A 19,392-nucleotide genomic window follows, 5' to 3' on the forward strand; every position below is an offset into this window, starting at 1 on the left:
CCCCTTGTGTGTGTTTCTGTGTCCCCTTCACCCCCCTTGTGTGGTCCTCCAGTCCCTGTCCCCCCCCTGTGTGGTCCTCCAGTCCCTGTGTCCCCCTCCTGTCCTCCTATGTGTGCCCCCTCCTGTGCATGTCTATGTGTGTGCCCCCCCAGTCCCCATCCTGTCCTCTGTCCCCCCCCCCCATGTCGACGCTCTCCCCCGGTAACAATAACTGCAGAGCAACTCACCTTTCTATGGATTCCAGCGCTGTGTAGTCTGCTGTGTGGTCCTCTGCCTCCAGCATTTCAGCTACACCTGTAAATGAAAAGTTAGCGCAGAGACACTCACCTACTCAGCGGCAGCCGCGGCGGTGGCAGCACGATCTGCAGACATCTCTCCCGGGAGGCTTCCTCTAGTGAGGGCTCCTGCTAATGACTCATTGAGTCATGGGGAATGACTCATTGAATCATTCACAGGAGCCGTCTCTAGGGGAAGCTGCGCGGCTCCCCCTAGTGACGGCTCCTGTTAATGATTCAATGAGTCATTCCCCATGACTCAATGAGTCATTAGCAGGAGCCGTCACTAGAGGAAGCCTCTCGGGAGAGATGTCTGCAGATCGTGCTGCCACCACCGCGGCTGCCGCTGAGTAGGTGAGCGTCTCTGCGCTAACTTTTCATTTACAGGTGTAGCTGACATGCTGGAAGCAGAAGACCACACAGCAGACCACACAGCGCTGGAATCCATAGAAAGGTGAGTTGCTCTGCAGTTATTGTTACCCGGGGAGCGGACCGGCAGACCACACAGGGGGACAAGGCAGGGAGTCCCCGACAATGCGGCGGATCGGCGGTTCTGAAGTCGGGGATTCCCTGCCTTTGGAATATAAGACGCAGGCACTTTTTCTTCCTATTTTTGGGAGAGAAAAAGTGCGTCTTATATTCCGAAAAATACGGTAATCACTGCCGCCAGTAGCAATTGAATGTAATCACTAGGGCGAAAGTTTCAGGCCCCAATGCTCTACAGATGTAACGTTCTGCCATTACCTAGTGATGCATCTGTACAGCTCTATGCCCCCTGAACTGTCACCCTAGCGAACGCATTTGATCACCACAGACGTGCAGACTGTGGATAATGGTCCGCCACATGCTCAGCTAGAAGTAAAATGTGGCATATGGGGTATCATTTTAATCGGGAAGAGCCAAATAATTTATTTGTAAATATTTTATAACTGTGGGACGTGTGATGTGAAAATTAGGAGGGGTGAAAGGTAAAAAAAATGGTTATTTTCTGCATTTACGCCTAATTTTTCTCTATTTTTGGGAGAAAAATATTACCCAAAAAAGGCTAGATTGTACTGAAAGAAACAAGACATGTATCACTAAGATGGCATAGATAATTAAAAAGTTACTGCTGTAGTAAAACGACCAAAGATTATATATATATATATATATATATATATATATATATATATATATATATATATATATATATATATATATATATATATATATATACTGTGTTATATATTTCTATTTTCCACCTCTCTGCATATAACTACCTTTTGTGTTCAGTGAACTCACCTCACTGCATATATAACTACCTTTGGGTTGAGTGAACTAACCTCACTGCATATAGCTACCTTTTGTGTTCAGTGAACTCACCTCGCTGCATATATAACTACCTTTGGGTTGAGTGAACTCACCTCACTGCATATAGCTACCTTTTGTGTTCAGTGAACTCACCTCTCTGCATATAACTACCTTTTTTTGTGTTGAGTGAACTCACCTCTCTGCATATAACTACCTTTTGTGTTCGGTGAACTCACCTCACTGCATATATAACTACCTTTGGGTTGAGTTAGCTCACCTCACCGCATATATAACTACCTTTGGGTTGAATGAACTCACCTCACTGCATATAACTAACTTTGTGTTGAATGAACTCAGCTGACTGCATCTAACTACCTGTTGTGTTCAGTGAACTCACCTCACTGCATATATAACTACCTTTTGTGTTCAGTGAACTCACCTCACTGCACAAGCAGACTTGAGGCAGCCAGTAATGAAGTCAGGAGTTGACTGGTCTGAGCACACATCCTTTTTCTCTTGTGTAGCATACATCTGGTTCTTCCTTCTTGGGGGTGGTGTGGTGGTTGGTGTGTGGGGGGGGGGGGGGGCGGGGTGCGGACGGACTCTCCCAGTGGTGGCAGCGTCTGGGGGCCTTGCCTGCGCCCTGCCCCCCCTCTCCCTCCGCATCACCCCACCATTGGTGTGTTCGCTCCCAGGACATGCAATTTTGCACCACAGGTAAGTAAATATGCAAGGTAGGGAATCTATCCTTTGGGGGGGCTGGGGGGACTGCATGGGTGGTCCCCCCCGGACACAGGCCATGTCTGGGGGACGAACCGGCCATGTAATCTCGCTTCCCCCTCCCGGGGGGGGGGGGGGGGCAGTTGCGGCGCTCCCAGATTTTTGGGGGTGTCTGCGCTGCCCTTTCTTTCTTGGGGGTACAAGGAGGCCTACACGCGGCACCCCTGTTGAGATGCAATGCACATTGCGTGGGCCAACTCCTGCAGGAAAGGCAGGTTGATAGTTTAGATCCTGCACATTCTGGTAGGCGAATGCATTATGCAAACGCTTTGCCATTTTAATTAGCCAGCAGACTTGAGGCAGCCAGTAATGAAGTCAGGAGTTGACTGGTCTGAGCACACATCCCTTTTCTCTTGTGTAACATGCATATATAACTACCTTTGGGTTGAGTGAACTCACCTCACTGCATATAGCTACCTTTTGTGTTCAGTGAACTCACCTCTCTGCATATAACTACCTTTTGTGTTGAGTGAACTCACCTCACTGCATATATAACTACCTTTGGGTTGAGTGAACTCACCTCACTGCATATAGCTACCTTTTGTGTTCAGTGAACTCACCTCTCTGCATATAACTACCTTTTTTGTGTTGAGTGAACTCACCTCTCTGCATATAACTACCTTTTGTGTTCGGTGAACTCACCTCACTGCATATATAACTACCTTTGGGTTGAGTTAGCTCACCTCACCGCATATATAACTACCTTTGGGTTGAATGAACTCACCTCACTGCATATAACTAACTTTGTGTTGAATGAACTCAGCTGACTGCATCTAACTACCTGTTGTGTTCAGTGAACTCACCTCACTGCATATATAACTACCTTTTGTGTTCAGTGAACTCACCTCACTGCACAAGCAGACTTGAGGCAGCCAGTAATGAAGTCAGGAGTTGACTGGTCTGAGCACACATCCCTTTTCTCTTGTGTAGCATACATCTGGTTCTTCCTTCTTGGGGGTGGTGTGGTGGTTGGTGTGGGGGTGCGGGGTGCGGACGGACTCTCCCAGCGGTGGCAGCGTCTGGGGGGCTTGCCTGCGCCCTGCCCCCCCCTCCCCCTCCGCATCACCCCACCATTGGTGTGTTCGCTCCCAGGACATGCAATTTTGCACCACAGGTAAGTAAAAATGCAAGGTAGGGAATCTATCCTTTGAGGGGGCTGCATGGGTGGTCCCCCCCGGACACAGGCCATGTCTGGGGGGCGAACCGGCCATGTAATCTCGCTCCCCCCTCCCGGGGGGGGGGGGGGGCAGTTGCGGCGCTCCCAGATTTTTGGGGGTGTCTGCGCTGCCTTTTCTTTCTTGGGGGTACAAGGAGGCCTACACGCGGCACCCCTGTTGAGATGCAATGTATATTGCGTGGGCCAACTCCTGCAGGAAAGGCAGGTTGATAGTTTAGATCCTGCACATTCTGGTAGGCGAATGCATTATGCAAACGCTTTGCCATTTTAATTAGCCAGCAGACTTGAGGCAGCTAGTGGTGCTCACCGCCAGGTCGTGATCACGCTTACGCGTGGATTCACGACCATTTTGACGCATTCCGCCTCGGACACGAAAATCCGTGAATAGATTTTCAACCACGAAAATCTACTTCGGCTTCGCGTGAATGCGGACAGAAATCCGCATTCACGCTCGTGAAACCCGGGGCTGAAGTCGTGGTTTGCGGAAATGCGTCAAACTATGCGGAAGTGACACATTGCAGGCCAATCAGAGTGCCCCAGCCAGGCCCTAGCAACCAATCACAGGAGGGGAGCTATGCCCTCCCCTCCTGAATATAAAGCGGCGGCCATGATGGAAAAGCTCTGTCCTTGCTACTAGACTGTGGTGCTGAGAGGATTATCTCCAGGCCATTGTTGTTTGAGCAAGTGCATTTATTGTGTTAAAAACAAAGCGTTTTTTTTGCTAACACTGCTCTTATACTGTACACAGTTAGCTAGTCAGTGAGTGATTGCTGTAGTTAGTTGTAGTCAGTGTAGTGTAGTGGGAGTGTGGGAGTCTAGTGATTATTTAACTGTGTGTAGTGCTGTGCAGGCAGGTTCAGTGCTGCAGTGTAGTGGGAGTGGGGATTATCTGTGTGTAGAGTGCAGGCAGGCAGGTTAGTGCAGCTGCAGTGTTCACTTGTATATTCCAGTGACAGTTATACACTTGTACTATTTGCAGGCAGCCAGTCACACCGCCAGCGCCGCCACTCTCTGCCAGCGCTGTTCATTCATTCTGTCAGTGACCTTGTGCCGTGCCCAGTGCCCACTGCTCGCTCGCTCGCTGGCATATGAGCATCTCATTACACAGTGTGACATCCTTGTGTGCCCACTGCATCCTTCAGTGACCTAGTTGATTATATCCAGTGCCCACTGCTGTGCCCACTGCATCCTTCAGTGACCTTGTACTGTGGCCACTGCATCCTTCAGTGACCTAGTTGTATATCCAGTGCCCACTGCTGTGCCCACTGCATCCTTCAGTGACCTTGTACTGTGGCCACTGCATCCTTCAGTGACCTAGTTGTATATCCAGTGCCCACTGCTGTTCCCACTGCATTCTTCAGTGACCTTGTACTGTGGCCACTGCATCCTTCAGTGACCTTGTACTGTGCCCACTGCATCCTTCAGTGACCTTGTACTGTGCCCACTGCATCCTTCAGTGACCTAGTTGTATATCCAGTGCCCACTGCTGTGCCCACTGCATCCTTCAGTGACCTTGTACTGTGGCCACTGCATCCTTCAGTGACCTAGTTGTATATCCAGTGCCCACTGCTGTGCCCACTGCATCCTTCAGTGACCTTGTACTGTGGCCACTGCATCCTTCAGTGACCTTGTGCTGTGCCCACTGCATCCTTCAGTGACCTTGTACTGTGCCCACTGCATCCAGTGATTCATTACTAGCAACATGTCTGGCAGGGTTTCGCGGGGTGAGAGGAAAGGGAGTTCAATTGCCTCAGCCACTTCTGGGACTGCTCCACGTCCAGGGAGAGGACGCCCAGCTGTACGTGGTCGTGATGCAGCAGAAAAGGGGGCAGCAAAGCCTGGGCCGAGTCAGCGGACGCCATTGTCCAAATATTTTAAAGTTTCTGGTCCCCGTGTGGTGGTTGAGCAAATGGAACCTGACGTACTCATGGACATCATGACTTCCTCCCAGACCTCTACTGTGAGCACCACTCCAAGCAGTAGCAGCAGCAGCCAACATCCCACGCTTGTTGTGACATCCACCCCAGCACCCACTGGTCAGCAGCCCTCCCAGGATGACAGCGTTCTGTCCCTCAGTCCGGCATCTGGGAACCTGCTGATGCAAGAAGCACAGGACTTACTGGGGACTGATGTGGCAGAGATTGAGATCGGGCCACAATCACAAGCGTTGTTGAGTTCTGGTGATGAAGAAGAGGGGTCTGTGTCTGGGGATGTAGGGACAGAAGAGGAGGCGGGGGAGTCAGAGGAAGAGCTGGATTATGATGATGCTGCTGATGATGACGTTGTGGACCCTAACTATGTGCAGCCTGCTGAGTCCGTGGAAGAATGGTCAGAGCAGGATGACGAGTCACCTCGGCCTAGGCAAGGATATCGCCATATGTCAGGCAGGGGCAGGGGCATCGGCAGCAGTGGGCGTGGAGGAAGTAGACAGGACACTGCTTCAGCCGGCACCACCACCATGCAACCCCCGGCAACTACTACCACACATTGCTCCGCTGCACCCTCTGCTAGTGGGGGCCGCAGTAAATTAAAGTCACCAGTGTGGGATTGCTTTGAGGAATGTACTGATGACAAAAGGTATGCGGTGTGCAGGTTATGCAGCAAAAGATTGAGCCGTGGGAAAAGTCTGAGCAAGATGGGTACCTCATCCCTCCAGGGCCACCTGAGAAGCCGCCACTGCCGCGAGTATGCGGACTTTAAGAGGAAGCAGGCACTGCTGGCAGGGGTTCCTGAGAGCAGAAGGCCCACCAGCGCAGCAGCATCCTCCCTCCCTCAGGGTCGTGAATCCCCCACAGCAGCAGCAGTAGTAGCACGCAAGCGCTCTTCCACCTCGGCTGCTCAGGACACAGACATTGAGGCTGGCAGCCAGTGTTCGTCTCTCTCCTCTGTCTCCCCTGCATCCCAGCGTCGTCAGACCCTGCTCAGCGACACCTTTCAGGGTCTGACCAAGCCTCTGCCTCCAAGCCACAGGCGGATCCGCAAACTAAATGGCTTGCTGGCCCGGGCCATGGCATCACAGCTGCTTCCCTACTCCCTGGTGCAGGAGGGGAGCGCCATGCGGACGCTGCTCCAATTTGGCATCCCCGAGTGGCAAGTCCCCAGTCGCCACTATTTCAGCAGGAGCGCGATCCCAGCACTCCACAAGTTTGCGGTGGAAAACGTGGCCCGTTCCCTGGACTACTCTGTGGGCAAGCGGGTCCACGTGACCATGGCCTCGTGGAGTAGCAGATTTGGGACAGGTCGCTACCTGTCCTTTACGGCCCACTGGGTGACACTGATGGAAGGGAGGGAGGACAAGAGCGCATCAGCCCAGCTAGTGGTGCCACCACGCGGGATCAGGGGGGATGCAGAAGGGTCCTGTCACGACACTCCCTCAGCACCCGGAAAGCAAGCCCGCCTCGGCAGCAGCAGCGCCAAGCCTCGGCACTGCCAAGCCCTTTTAAAATTGGTGACCCTGGGGAAGGAGAGGCTTACAGCCACCAACGTCCTGGCCGCCCTCAGGAAGCAGGAGCGGAGGTGGCTGACCCCCAGAGGCCTGGAAGTGGGGTATGTGGCAGCCGATAACGGGGCCAACCTGGTGGCAGCAGTGCAGCAGGGAAACCTCCAGCACATCCCCTGCTTGGCCCACGTGCTCAATCTTGTGGTGCAGCGCTTCTTGCGCACCTACAAGGGGATGAGCGAGCTGCTGCAGGATGCCCGGGCGGTGGTACGCTTTTTCCGCCTGTCAGCCACTGCCTCTGCACTCTTGTCCACCTTACAGCAGCAGTATGGAAGGCCACAACACCGGATGATCATCGACATGCCAGTTCGCTGGAATTCGACTCTGGCCATGTTGGAGCAGCTGTGTCAGCACAGGCTGGCTCTTAGGGCCTACATGCTAGACCCAAGTGTCCCCAGCAACCAGCAAGTCCCCATGATTACTGCCACTCAGTGGACACTGATGCAGCAAGTATGCCTGGTGCTGAGTCCCTTCCTGGAGGCAACCAAGATGGTCAGTGAGGAGCGGGCCTCTGTGTGCCAGTGGGTGCCCTTGGTTTGTCTACTGGAGCAGGCAATGGACAATTTAATTGAGCGTGGGGATGAAGCCCTGAGGCAGTTAGTGGTAGGGGTGATGCAGCACCCTATAGGAAAAGACACAGGAGACAAAAAACGGGAGCCCAGTAGTGCAATATGTTAAAACACCAAGGTAATGGAAGGAATAAAAGCACTACTCACAAAGGAGGGTTGCTGGGGGCAACCAACCACAGGAAGCAGGTGGAGACAATAAACCCGACTCCACTCGGGGTGGTCCTGGCCAGGATCGGAGGAACGGTCGCTCTCTTAGTGGAAAAAGGTTGTGACCACCACTGTGGAGACCCACTAGTGGCGTATCACCACCCCTCGAACAGAGTCTGTTCGGGGGTATACTTAGCACAAGCGGAGGAAAGAGGCGCCCTGGGATGATAAAAACGTTTAAAAACGACTAAAATAAGTAAGAATTTTGAGGTAGCTTACCTCAAAGACGAAATCTCTGCAAGTTATTACAAAAGATTTTTATTAGCACAAGCGGCAACGCGTTTCACGGGTCGCAGCCCGCTTCATCAGGCCAATTGCAGTGCCAAATGAATGAATTCCTAAAGCATAAAGCAAAGCTCCCTATGCTTTAGGAATTCATTCATTTGGCACTGCAATTGGCCTGATGAAGCGGGCTGCGACCCGTGAAACGCGTTGCCGCTTGTGCTAATAAAAATCTTTTGTAATAACTTGCAGAGATTTCGTCTTTGAGGTAAGCTACCTCAAAATTCTTACTTATTTTAGTCGTTTTTAAACGTTTTTATCATCCCAGGGCGCCTCTTTCCTCCGCTTGCCCTGAGGCAGTTGGAAGAACAGGAGCAGATGGCAGCACAGTCCAGCTCAGAGGAGGGCTCAAAGCAGGTAGTGGAAGAGTTGGAGGTCCCTAACCTGAATGAGGAGGAGGAGGAGGAGCAGAGTGCAGCAGGCGTTGTACGTGGATGGCGGTTTGAGGAGGACAACGACATGGCACAGGAAGAGGACAGGCATGCGTTATGGGACAATGGCGAGGACGAGGAAGATCTTGCTGGCAGGGCCCACTTGTTTCCCATGGCTGTGCACATGTTGCGCTGCCTTCGCAGGGACCCCCGGGTGATCCAGATGCGTTCAAGGGAGGACATCTGGATTACCTTGATGCTTGATCCCCGTCTGAAGGGGAAGCTGGGAGACTTAATGACGCCATCCACCACCGAGCAACGCACAAGGGAGTTGAAGGAGGCCCTTGTGCGCAGACTACTGGAAGCATTCCCCCAGCCTTCCACCCCCACTGTAACTGCTCTGCCAAGCCAGCAAGAGGTGCCTGCCATTGCCACTAGCAGCACAACAACAACCACCAGCAGCAGCAGCAGCAGCAACTGGCGCCCCGGAGACCTGAAGAGCCTAAGCAAGAGCCTGTATGCAGTGCAGCAGCCCAGAACAGAGGTGCCCGCCACAGCATCCACCACCAACCAGCACAAGCAACGACTGACCACCATGGTGTCTGACTATATGGGGTCATCCAGCGGGCTCAATGACACCGACAGCCCCGTGGACCCCTTGGAGTACTGGGTCAAGAGACTGGACATCTGGAGCGAGCTTTCCCAGTACGCCCTGGAACTCCTATCCTGCCCTCCTTCCAGTGTCCTCTCAGAGAGATGCTTTAGTGCGGCCGGTGGCGTGGTCACAGAGAAGCGCTCTCGGCTCTCCCACGCCTCTGTGGACAAACTCACCTTCCTGAAAATCAACCAGGCTTGGGTGGAAGGTGAGTTTCTGGCCCCTATTGTCGGACACAGGGGGACATGAAGTGGCTGCTGCATGTGCTGTTGTTAACTATGCCTGCCTTTATAAAGACATTTACTACCTGCCTAGTGCCTACCTTGGTTAATTTTTTGGTGTTATGGTACTACTACCAGTAAGTTGCCATGGTCCTCCTTCTGAGCTGCTGAACTGACCGCCCGCTTTGTCCTCCTGACTCAGTCGCTACTACACTCTGCGTTCACACTGCCCGGGTCACCGGGTGCATTTAATTTTTTGGCCAGCACTATGACGCTGTGCTACTACTACTGTGCTGCTGCTGCTGAACTGACCGCCCGCTTTGTCCTCCTGACTCAGTCGCTACTACACTCTGCGTTCACACTGCCCGGGTCGCCGGGTGCATTTAATTTTTTGGCCAGCACTATGACGCTGTGCTACTACTACTGTGCTGCTGCTGCTGAACTGACCGCCCGCTTTGTCCTCCTGACTCAGTCGCTACTACACTCTGCGTTCACACTGCCCGGGTCACCGGGTGCATTTAATTTTTTGGCCAGCACTATGACGCTGTGCTACTACTACTGTGCTGCTGCTGCTGAACTGACCGCCCGCTTTGTCCTCCTGACTCAGTCGCTACTACACTCTGCGTTCACACTGCCCGGGTCACCGGGTGCATTTAATTTTTTGGCCAGCACTATGACGCTGTGCTACTACTACTGTGCTGCTGCTGCTGAACTGACCGCCCGCTTTGTCCTCCTGACTCAGTCGCTACTACACTCTGCGTTCACACTGCCCGGGTCGCCGGGTGCATTTAATTTTTTGGCCAGCACTATGACGCTGTGCTACTACTACTGTGCTGCTGCTGCTGAACTGACCGCCCGCTTTGTCCTCCTGACTCAGTCGCTACTACACTCTGCGTTCACACTGCCCGAGTCACCGGGTGAATTTAATTTTTTGGCCAGCACTATGACGCTGTGCTACTACTACTGTGCTGCTGCTGCTGAACTGACCGCCCGCTTTGTCCTCCAGACTCAGTCGCTACTACACTCTGCGTTCACACTGCCCGGGTCGCCGGGTGCATTTAATTTTTTGGCCAGCACTATGACGCTGTGCTATTACTACTGTGCTGCTGCTGCTGAACTGACCGCCTGCTTTGTCCTCCTGACTCAGTCGCTACTACACTCTGCGTTCACACTGCCCGGGTCACCGGGTGCATTTAATTTTTTGGCCAGCACTATGACGCTGTGCTGCTACTACTACCACCAGTATGTTGCCGTGGTCCTTCTGTGCTGCTGAACTGACCGCCCGCATAGTCCTTCTCCTGACTCAGTCGCTACCACCACTGCACTCTGCGTTCACACTGCCCGTGTCCACTGACAACTCTGCTGCGATGTCATTGCTAATTGCTGCAAAAAAAAAAAAAAAAATTACAAAAACCTCTCTGGAGCCTTTTTGCCGTCAGCCACTCATCCTCCTCCAGCGGTACCTTCGCCGCCAAGTGCCATTGGAACTCGCCTTCACCTCTTTGACTGCTTAACGCGTATATCCCTTTTTAAAACCACTTATTACCAATTAATAGCCCCATTTAAAGTGTTGATTTCACTTTAAAATCCATTTTCTCTAGAAAAATTTTTTGGGGGGGAATTTTTTATGTTGAAGTTATGTTGCCCCTTATCACCTCGATAATCCATGCTATTTGGGGGACTGTAGCATGTATGGGGGCTTTGTTATTAACGTTAAAAGAAAATCCGCCTCCGGGCGTAAATCCGCGCGTGATTACGCCATTCACGGGAAAAAATCCGCGTGGTTGCGTGGACGCGGACGAAAATCCGCATGCGGCGGGGCCGAATGCGGATTTTTTTTTTGCAACCACGCGGATTTCCGAATTCGTGGATGAGGCACATCCGAGCATCCCTGGAGGCAGCCAGTAATGAAGTCAGGAGTTGACTGGTCTGAGCACACATCCCTTTTCTCTTGTGTAGCATACATCTGGTTCTTCCTTCTTGGGGGTGGTGTGGTGGTTGGTGTGGGGGGGGGGGGGCGGGGTGCGGACGGACTCTCCCAGCGGTGGCAGCGTCTGGGGGCCTTGCCTGCGCCCTGCCCCCCCTCCGCATCACCCCACCATTGGTGTGTTCCCTCCCAGGACATGCAATTTTGCACCACAGGTAAGTAAATATGCAAGGTAGGGAATCTATCCTTTGGGGGGGCTGCATGGGTGGTCCCCCCCGGACACAGGCCATGTCTGGGGGGCGAACCGGCCATGTAATCTCGCTTCCCCCTCCCGGGGGGGGGGGGCAGTTGCGGCGCTCCCAGATTTTTGGGGGTGTCTGCGCTGCTCTTTCTTTCTTGGGGGTACAAGGAGGCCTACACGCGGCACCCCTGTTGAGATGCAATGCACATTGCGTGGGCCAACTCCTGCAGGAAAGGCAGGTTGATAGTTTAGATCCTGCACATTCTGGTAGGCGAATGCATTATGCAAACGCTTTGCCATTTTAATTAGCCAGCAGACTTGAGGCAGCCAGTAATGAAGTCAGGAGTTGACTGGTCTGAGCACACATCCCTTTTCTCTTGTGTAACATGCATATATAACTACCTTTGGGTTGAGTGAACTCACCTCACTGCATATAGCTACCTTTTGTGTTCAGTGAACTCACCTCTCTGCATATAACTACCTTTTGTGTTGAGTGAACTCACCTCACTGCATATATAACTACCTTTGGGTTGAGTGAACTCACCTCACTGCATATAGCTACCTTTTGTGTTCAGTGAACTCACCTCACTGCATATAACTACCTTTGTGTTGAGTGAACTCAGCTGACTGCATCTAACTACCTGTTGTGTTAAGTGAACTCACCTCACTGCATATATAACTACCTTTGGGTTGAGTGAACTCACCTCACTGCATATAGCTACCTTTTGTGTTCAGTGAACTTACCTCACTGCATATATAACTACCTTTGGGTTGAGTGAACTCACCTCACTGCATATAGCTACCTTTTGTGTTCAGTGAACTCACCTCTCTGCATATAACTACCTGTTTTGTGTTGAGTGAACTCACCTCTCTGCATATAACTACCTTTTGTGTTTAGTGAACTCACCTCACTGCATATATAACTACGTTTTATGTTCAGTGAACTCACCTCTCTGCATATAACTACCTTTTGTGTTGAGTGAACTCACCTCACTGCATATACCTAGCTTTCCCCCGAGATAGACAAAATGGACAAACCAGGTAGAGGAAGAGGTAGAGGCAGACCCAGAGGAAGGCCACCTGGCACTGGCAGGTCTGTGCGAGGTGGTGTTGCTGTGATTTCGTGCGGACCTGGCCAAAGTACAGTGCTCAGAAGAAGGCACGTGCCATCACTTCCCAAAATTGTGAGGACGTGCTTGAGTATTTAACACAGAACACCTCATCTCCCGCAGCCACCAGCACTACAATAAGCACCACATCCATTGCATTTGACACTTCGCAGGAGTAATTTGGTGGTGGTGAAATCACTGATTCACTGCCACTACTGCAACAACAAGAAGAAGGCGCAGGTACACCACCTCATACGTCTGAGTTAGGTGGCGATAGTATGGATGTAACATGTGAGGAGCAGCATGATGAACCACCTGAAGTTGGTGCAGTTGTGGAGTTGTCTGAGGAAAGCGAAGCTGGGCAGGAGGATTATGATGATGATTATACGGATGCCACGTATGTTCCCAATGGAGGAGATGACCAGGGGGACAGTTCAGAGGGGGAGCCAGAGAGGAGTAGGAGGAGACGACTCCATGATAGAAGCAGAGGGAGCTCGTCCTCAGAAACAGCTGGGGGCAGTGTCCGGCACCATGTATCGCCAGCTATGGCCAGCCAGACAACATGCCCTTCAAGGTCAGCTGTTGATGCCACCGTAGTGCCATCACCCCAGGGGGGCTCAGCGGTTTGGAAATATTTTAACGTGTGTGCCTCAGATAGGAGCAAAGCCATCTGTTCTCTCTGCCTCCGAAAATTTAGCGTGGAAAGGCCAACACTCACGTAGGGACAAGTGCCTTACGAAGGCACCTGGAGAAAAAGCACAAACAGCTATGGGAAGAACACCTGAGGAAAAGCAGCACTGCTCAAAAGACAAGCCACCTTCCTTCTCCTCTTCCTCCTTCAGGTGCATCGTCTTCATCCGCTTTCTCCCTTGTACCTTCACAGCCACCCTCCTTCACACCGCCTCTGCCCTTGAGCGGTTCCTGCTCCTCTGCCCACAGCAGTAGCCACGTGTCCGTGAAGGAAGTCTTTGAGCGGAAGAAGCCAATTTCGGCCAGTCACCCTCTTGCCCGGCGTCTCACAGCTGGTGTGGTGGAACTATTAGCTCGCCAGCTATTACCATACAAGCTGGTGGAGTCAGAGGCTTTCCGTAAATTTGTGGCCATTGGGACACCGCAGTGGAAGATACCAGGCCACACTTATTTTTTACGAAAGGCCATACTCAAACCGTACCGTGCAGTTGAGAGGCAAGTGGTGTCATCTATTGCGAAGAGCGTTAGGTCAAGGGTCCACCTGACCACGGATGCCTGGTCTGCCAAGCACGGGCAGGGCCGCTACATTACGTACACAGCCCATTGGGTCAACCTGGTGACCGATGGCAGCAAGCAGGGAGTACATGGCTGTGCAGCGGACCGACTTGTGACACCTCCACGGCTTGCAGGCAGGCCTCCTGCCACCTCCTCTCCTTCTCCTCCAGCTACATCCTCTTCGCTGTCAACCTCCTCCTCCTCCTTGGCTGAGTGTCAGTTGAACTCTAGCGGTGCTGCCATCTCCTCTTCCTCTCCAGCTACACAGCCCCATCTCCCCAGAGCCTACGCTGTATGCCAGGTACGACGGTGTCGCGTAATTTTAGACATGTCTTGCCTCAACGTGGAGAGTCACACTGGAGCAGCTCTCCTGGCTGCTCTTAAAGGGAACCAGAGAGGATGCAATATACATACCTGGGGCTTCCTCCAGCCCCATACGCACGGATCGCTCCCACGCCGCCGTCCTCCGCTGCCTGGATCCGCCGCCACCGGGTCCCGTCATTGCCGCGAGTCGGCAAGTCGGCCGGCGGACGCGGCCAATTCTCCGCATCACAGGGTGCTCTCCCCATACAGATACGCATGTGGCTGCTAACTGCGCAGCCGCATGCGTACATGTATGGAGGGAGCCCCTGTGATGCGGACAATTGGCCGCGTCTGCCAGAAGTGATGGGCCCGGTACCGGCGGATCCAGGAAGCTGAGGACGGCGGCGTGAGAGCGATTCAGGCTTATGGGGCTGGAAGAAGCCCCAGGTATGTATAAAATCTTTTTCTTTTTTCACCCCCCCGTTCCTCTCTGGTTCCCTTTAACAAACAGGTGGAGCAATGGCTGACCCCGCACCAGCTGGAGATCGGCAACGTGGTGTGTGACAATGGCAGCAATCTCCTTTCCGCTTTGAATTTGGGAATGCTGACACTTGTACCCTGCATGGCACATGTGCTGAATCTGGTCGTGCAAAGATTTGTCTCAAAGTACCCAGGCTTAGAGGACGTCCTGAAGCAGACCAGGAGGGATCGGTTGAAAAGGGCGCCCGAGCTGCCTGTATGAAAAGGGCGCCGCCATGGACATCAATGTTATTTCTGGAAATATGGGCTACAAGGTGTAGAAAAGGGCGCCCGAGTTTTGATATAGGCTACAAGCGGGCTCCCCTTTGTAGCCCATATTTTTTCGGCTACAAGGTTTTCGGCTACAAGCGGGCTCCCCTTTGTAACCCGTATTTTTTTCGGCTACAAGGTTTTCGGCTACAGTAAGGTGCCCCTTTGTAGCCCATATTATTGCCTTTTTTTCTAGCCGAAGTTTTTATATGGGCTACAAGCGCTGGAAGCCAAATTATTTCATTCCCCCACTATCCATGGCGGCCTGGAGGGGGAATAGTAATTAACACATCCCCGAGTTTTTTTGTAGCCGAAGTTTTTATATGGGCTACACCAGGCGCCTTTTTTGTAGCCGAAATTTATATGGGCTACACCAGGCGCCTTTTTTGTAGCCGAAGTATGTATATATGGGCTCCACCAGGCGCCCTTTTTTACCGGCGCCCTTTTCATGTAGACCCGACCAGGAAGTTTTGTGGGCATTTCAGGCGGTCTTATACAGCCATGGCACGCTTTGCGGACATTCAGCGGAAAAAACAACTTGCCGGTGAGACGCTTGATATGCGATAGCCCAACTCGCTGGAATTCCACCCTGCTCATGTTCTGTCATCTGCTAGACCAGGAGAAAGCCATCACCCAGTACCTGTACAACTACAGTAGAAGGACACAATCTGGGAAGATGGGGATGTTGTGACCCAACAGCTGGACACTGATGCGAAATGCATGCAGGACCATGCGGCCGTTTGAGGAGGTGACCAACCTGGTGAGTCGTTCTGAAGGCACCATCAGCGACTTGATCCCCTACGCTTACTTCCGGGAGCGTGCCATGCGTAGAGTGGTGGATGAAGCTGTGGAGGCGCGGGAACAGGAACAGCTACGGCAGGAGGAGTCGTGGGAGCTATTTTCATCCGAACCACATGTTTCCTCGACACCTGCGGCACCACAAAGGGGGAGGAGGAGGAAGAAGAGGAGTTGTGTGGGAAAGTAGAGGAGTCAGACTCGGATGACGTTTATGAGGAAGGTGTTTCTGTGGAGGAGGAAGAGGCGGCGGCGGCGGCGGCAGAAGAACAACCACAGCAGCCATCACAGGGGGCTTCTGCTGCTCCACGTTCCCGTGGTATTGTTCGTGGCTGGGGGGAGGAAGAGGAGTTGCGTGACGTCACTGTGGAAGAGCAAGAGGAGATGGAGAGTACGTCTGGATCCGACTTTGCGCAGATGGCCTCTTTCATGTTGTCCAGCCTGTTGAGGGACCCCCGTATCAAAAAACTCAAGGCGAATGACCTGTACTGGGTGGCCACGCTACTAGACCCTCGGTACAGGCACAAAGTGGCAGACCTGTTACCAACTCAACACAAGGCGGAAAGGATGCAGCACTTGCAGAACAAGCTGTCAATGATGCTTTACAATGCATTTAAGGGTGATGTGACAGTACAACGCAATAAAGGTACCACTGGCAGTAATCCTCCTCCTCCTCCCCAGTCCACGCAGGCAAGGACAGGACGTTCCAGCAATCTCGGGGTGATGTCGGACATGCGGACATTCTTTAGTCCAACGCCTCGCAGTAGCCCTTCGGGATCCACCCTCCACCAACGCGTGGACCGGCAGGTAGCCGACTACCTGGCCTTAAGTGTGGATGTACACACTGCGACTGCGAGCAGCGACGATGAACCCTTGCTCTACTGGTTGCGCATGCTTGACCTGTGGCCAGAGCTGGCCCAATTTGCCATACAACTTCTCTCTTGCCCTGCCGCAAGCGTCCTGTCAGAAAGGACCTTCAGTGCAGCTGAAGGCATTGTCACTGAGAAGAGAAGTCGCCTAAGTCATGACAGTGTTCAGTACCTGACCTTTATCAAAATGAATGAGGCATGGATCCCGGGGGGCTACTGCCTGCCAGAAGACTAAGTCAATCCCCACACAGCATCTCTGCCTGCAGGCCGCTTGACTGCCTTCTCCGCCACCACCAACAGGGTTCAGGACTCCAGGTGGATTTTCACCTGATCGAATTTGGTCTGTTCATAATGAAGTAATGACCTTATCACCTTTGGTGTGCCCCCAACACTCTCATATAGGTCATTGCTTCATTGTGATATGCAAGCCCTTTCACAGCGGCAAGGGAATGATCACGAAGGGGAGTTGAAACATGTACATGCCTTTTGTTTTGTTGTTGCAGCCATAGTGCAGCCAGAAAAAGTAGACAGGCATGTACACGCACCAGAAAAATTCTTCTTCTTTTTGTAAGCGGCCACTCAGTCCTGACCCTCACTGATAAAAAATTCCAACTATAAAACACTTTCCTAGCAGAAAATGGCTTCTGAGAGCAAGAAAAAGATAAAAAGGGGAATTTCTTATCAGTGAGGGTCACACTGTAGTCACTTCCAGTCTGAGTCAGGACTGAGTCAGCCACTTACATACCAAATATTTAACTCTTTCAGGCAGAGAAAGAAAAAAAGGAACACAGCATAGTTATTTGTGTGCTAGGCACTGTACATACAGTACACATGTCTATCTCATCATGTCACGTTACTTTGGGTATCCTTTAAGGTGGAAAAGTACTATTGAAACTATTTTCGAGTATTTTCTTGCTTGCTAATTGATTAAAAGACATTTTATTAACAAGTTTGAAAATATTTGCCTAGGATAAAACTCAGGAGTTAATTGCATATGGGCCCTACTGACTCCACCCCAATACTCTCTAGATTGTAAGCTCGCAAGGGCAGGGCCAGGGATCTCCTCTCTTATCTATGCAGTACTTACTTTACACCATGCATAAACTATGTATTTTTTAGTACTGGTGTTGCTGGATTTACAATTGTACTATGCAGGCAGGAGGACATATGTTTGGGTTTAGTACTCTGTACTTTATGCATTTGACTGTTTAGTACTCTGTACCAGTGGTGCACAGCAGAGCTCAAATATTCGAGTAGCTCGAATATTCGAGCTCTTTTCCAGCTATTCGAGCTCGGTATTCGAGCTCCGAATAGCTGTAGCTATTCGAATGGGCTATTCGCGTACACTCGAATAGCCCATTCACTATTCGAGCTATTCGAGCAAACGGCGCTATTCGAGCTCGGTACCGAGCTCGAATAGCGTCATAGCCCAGATTGATCTCCTTAGAGCCAATCAGAGGGCTCCCAGGCCCTCTGACGGCAGCCAATCACAGAGGGGGACCCTGGCCAGCCCCTACCCTATAAATAGCGGCCGCCATGTTACGTTTCTCCGTCCTTGCCTGAGACTTGCATAGAGAGAGAGTTGCTCCTTTGTGCTTTGGCTTAGCAAGAGCTTTATTGTGGTCATTTACCTAGCGTTTTTGCTCACATACACCTCCTATACACACCTATATTGTTGTTAGTTAGTTAGACATTGTATTTTAGTTAGTAGGCTTTTGTGTTACATAGAGACAGGCCAGCTGCTGCAGGCTTACAGCTTTAGGCCTCAGGGCCTGCCTGTGTGGGCAGCTGTCCTCCTGTCCTCTGTTTATTTCTCTCTATTCTATACCAGTATTTCTGCTGTCCTTTACTACTGATTGTATTAGTATTGTAGTTATATACTGTAACTGTACTAGGACACTCACTGTCACTGTTCATAGGCTACTAGCTGCTCCTGCGTGTGTGCACTCACTGTCTGTGTACACACTACACACACTCTATTTCCAAGTTCTGATAACTGATTGATTATTGTAATTGAATATTGTAATTAGTTAGTTGTACTCACTGTTACTACTTACTGTACTAGGAGTCTAGGACACTCAGTCACTGTTCATAGGCTACTAGCTCCTGCGTGTGTGCACTCACTGTCTGTGTACACACTACACACACTCTATTTCCTTCTGATAACTGATTGATTATTGTAATTAGTTAGTTGTACTTACTGTTACTACTTACTGTACTAGGAGTCTAGGACACTCAGTCACTGTTCATAGGCTACTAGCTCCTGCGTGTGTGCACTCACTGTCTGTGTACACACTACACACACTCTATTTCCTTCTGATAACTGATTGATTATTGTAATTAGTTAGTTGTACTTACTGACTGTTACTACTTACTTACTTACTGTACTAGGGACACTCACTCAGTCACTGTTCATAGGCTAGCTCCTGCGCGTGTTTGCGCGTGCGTGCACTCACTGTCTGTAGTGTACACACACTAAATTTACTTGTGATTACTGATTATTGTAACTGCTAGTTGTACTTCCTGACTGTTACTACTTACTTACTGTACTAGGGACACTCACTCAGTCACCTCACCCACCAACCCACTCCATTAAAGTACCCCACTTTTCACCCGCCCTCTTAAAAAACTTTTGTCTATACGCCCAAAACATCGAAGATGTCTGGAAGTGGCAGCCAGCGCGGTTTGGGCAAGGGGAAGGGCAGCAAGGGAATCAGGAGGAGAGGGAGCAGCATTGTGGCAAGCCGCAGGCGCGGGCGCGCCACCATGCACAGTTCCGCAGCAGCAG

At 51.5% G+C, this 19,392-nt stretch overlaps 1 protein-coding gene across 1 annotated transcript in view; it reads left to right on the plus strand.

Annotated features, from left to right (window-relative positions):
• Window positions 1-564: 564 nt before the first annotated feature.
• The window catches only part of LOC137528033 (granzyme A-like), a 65,894-nt gene continuing 47,066 nt past the window's right edge, over window positions 565-19,392 (plus strand). The window contains exon 1 of the mRNA XM_068249257.1: window positions 565-629. The gene's annotated coding sequence lies outside the window, so the exon portion shown is untranslated. The remainder of the gene's footprint in view (window positions 630-19,392) is intronic.

Source organism: Hyperolius riggenbachi, chromosome 1, assembly GCF_040937935.1.
Source record: "Hyperolius riggenbachi isolate aHypRig1 chromosome 1, aHypRig1.pri, whole genome shotgun sequence".
Taxonomy (NCBI): domain Eukaryota; kingdom Metazoa; phylum Chordata; class Amphibia; order Anura; family Hyperoliidae; genus Hyperolius; species Hyperolius riggenbachi.